General features: G+C 61.3%; 1 protein-coding gene across 1 annotated transcript in view; it reads left to right on the top strand.

Moving 5' to 3' along the window:
- Positions 1–305: 305 nt before the first annotated feature.
- Positions 306–3145, top strand: part of LOC106900847 (RNA polymerase II degradation factor 1-like) — a 6218-nt gene continuing 3378 nt past the window's right edge. The window contains exons 1-2 of the mRNA XM_014963056.1: positions 306–332; positions 1419–1470. The gene's annotated coding sequence lies outside the window, so the exon portion shown is untranslated. The remainder of the gene's footprint in view (positions 333–1418; positions 1471–3145) is intronic.

The raw sequence follows: 3145 nt of genomic DNA on the forward strand, positions 1-3145 counted from the left end.
TGGACACTGTATTGAACTCAGGAGACTAAAGAAAGAGAAGCTGTCATAGAGCGAGCAATCATATTATATCCAGCTTTGCCAAAAAACAGATGTTTTTCCGTAGCCGTAGCGCAGCACACAGCAGATCTATACGGTGCTTTACTGAAGTGGACCAATTTCAGAGGTGGCCTATCTGACATCTCTGTCCAGCTCATATGTGTTTTTTCTTTTCCTGTCACTCAGAGGATAAAGCTTTCTGCTGTGATTGACTAGAAGCTTAAGATACACAAATCAAATAACACGAAGGAAGGTCTTCTAAAAAGATGAAACCAAGCCCTGGGCTCGTCCGAGGGGTCAGTCCCCAGGGTCCCCACTGCTGGTGGCATCTCCGTGGCTCCTGGGCCTGGCTGGAGGGCGAGGTGGTGGGATGGGTGGCCTGTCCCCTCCCGCCCCCTGTCCCCACGCACCCCGTGTGCTGTGACAGCCCTCCAGCGTCAGCAGAGGGAACATCCCTCTCCTCGCCCCAAATTCACCCCAAATTGGCTCAATCGGCCCCAAAAGAAGTGTCCCAGCTGGGGCAGAGCGGGGGGAACTGGGATGGGAACGGGGACAGCGGGTGGCCCTGGCCATGGTGTGCGACCCCAGGGGGGTCCCCAGCCGAGGGCTTGCAGGGGTTGAGCGGAGGGGACTGGAGTGTCGTCCCCCCCCCCAGCTGTGGGGCCAGTTGGGACCAGTTGGGACCATTTGGGGCCAGCAGGGACCAGTCGCGACCAGTCAGTGCCGGTCGGTGCCGGCAGAGGGCAGTCGCCGCCCCCCCCGTGTTCCCACTCTGACACCCCCACCCCAGGGGGATTCACAAGTGCCAGGGAGAGTGCACAAGTGCCAGGGGGATGCACGAGTGCCGGGTGGGGGGGTGTATGAATGCTGGAGGGGTTGCACAACTGCCATGAGGGGATGCACAAGTGCCAGGGGGATGCACGAGTGCCAGGGAGAGTGCACAAGTGCTGGGTGGGGGGGATGTATGAATACTGGAGGGGATGCACGACTGCCAAGGGGAATGCACAAGTGCCAGGGGGATTCACAAGTGCGGCAGTCGCCGCCCCCCCCGTGTTCCCACTCTGACACCCCCACCCCAGGGGGATTCACAAGTGCCAGGGAGAGTGCACAAGTGCTTTGGGGGATGCATGAGTGCCAGGGGTGGGGATGTATGAATGCTGGAGGGGTTGCACGAGTGCCAGGGGGATGCACGAGTGCCAGGGAGAGTGTACAAGTGCTGGGGGGATGCACGAGTGCCGGGGCGGGTGGATGTATGAATGCTGGAGGGGTTGCATGACTGCCATGAGGGGATGCACAAGTGCCAGGGGGATTCACAAGTGCCAGGGGGATGCACAAGTGCGTGGGGGGGTTAATACACAAGTGCCCACTTGTCTCCCCTGCAGCTGAGGCTGGCCAGGCTGGGCTCCTGCGACGGGGGAGCAGCGCTGCCGGGAGGTAGGTGATGGGACATGGGGATGTCCCTCTGTCCCTCTCCATCTCCGGGGACCCTCACACACCCAGGGACACGGGGATGAATACACAAGTGCCCACTTGTCTCCTCTGCAGCTGAGGCTGGCCAGGCTGGGCTCCTGCGACGGGGGAGCAGCGCTGCCGGGAGGTAGGTGATGGGACACGGGGATGTCCCTCTGTCCCTCTGCCATCTCCGGGGACCCTCACACCCCCAGGGACACGGGGATGTCCCTCTGTCCCCCTGCCATCTGCCAGGACCCCCACACACCCAGGGACACGGGGATGTCCCTCTGTCCTTTGGGGGATGCATGAGTGCCAGGGGTGGGGATGTATGAATGCTGGAGGGGTTGCACGAGTGCCAGGGGGATGCACGAGTGCCAGGGAGAGTGTACAAGTGCTGGGGGGATGCACGAGTGCCGGGGCGGGTGGATGTATGAATGCTGGAGGGGTTGCATGACTGCCATGAGGGGATGCACAAGTGCCAGGGGGATTCACAAGTGCCAGGGGGATGCACAAGTGCGTGGGGGGGTTAATACACAAGTGCCCACTTGTCTCCCCTGCAGCTGAGGCTGGCCAGGCTGGGCTCCTGCGACGGGGGAGCAGCGCTGCCGGGAGGTAGGTGATGGGACATGGGGATGTCCCTCTGTCCCTCTCCATCTCCGGGGACCCTCACACACCCAGGGACACGGGGATGTCCCTCTGTCCCTCTGTCCCTCTGCCATCTCTGGGGCCCTCACACACCCAGGGACACGGGGATGTCCCTCTGTCCCTCTGCCATCTCCGGGGACCCTCACACACCCAGGGACACGGGTACCACACTCCAGGTGGCCTGGGGTGGGATGGGGACCTCCCCACCCCGGCTCCCGCTGCAGGTTTGGGGTGCAGCAGGAGGACGGGGACCCCCCCAGGCGTGGATCCCTGGGGACAGGCCACGCTGGGGTCCGAAGGTCCCCAGGGCCCAGCCTCACCCCAGCCCAGCCCGGTTAATTATTTGCCTGGATAATGAACTTGGAGGGGCTGGTGGGACTTTGAGCCAGCCCTTGGCCCAGACGTGTGGGGCTGCACCATCCTCCTCCCTCCCCAAAATTCCAGCTGGGGTCACAGCAGCCAAACAGGGTGGAAATTAGTGAAGCTCGTTAGCAGCAAGAAGCTAATTGCAGTTCCCCCGGCACGGAGGGGAGGATGGGGATCCCCCACGGCTCACAGGAAGCTGGTAGTCCAAAATTAGCCCCAAAAATTCCCAGTTATATAAAGGATCCCAGTAAAACCTGCCGCGAGTCCCAGTTCCTCCGGCCAGGACCCTCCAGCTGCTTTAAAATCCCCCCTCCCGGGGCTGCTCCGACCCGGCAGGAAGGGAATTGCCTGGGAAAGCTTTAAAAAACCCCGATGTTTTCATGCTCCAAACCTTCCCTTTTTACTTTTCCGTGGAGCCAGGAATGAGTTTCTCTTCCCCTTGACACCGGGTGTCGCTGGGTAATGGGGGTGATTAAACCCCTCTGTTAATTGCCCCTTTTCACCTCACTCTGGCTTCAAGATGCTCCAGTGAAATCCCTGCTCCTCCTTGCACTGGGGAGCCCCTGAGTGTTTTATGGGGTGACCCCACCAGCCTGCCCCCCCCCGTACCCCATTTCTGGGGCTGCCCCATCTGTGTTCCCCCCCC

This window comes from Calidris pugnax, unplaced genomic scaffold, assembly GCF_001431845.1.
Source record: "Calidris pugnax isolate Ruff unplaced genomic scaffold, ASM143184v1 scaffold450, whole genome shotgun sequence".
Lineage (NCBI taxonomy): Eukaryota > Metazoa > Chordata > Aves > Charadriiformes > Scolopacidae > Calidris > Calidris pugnax.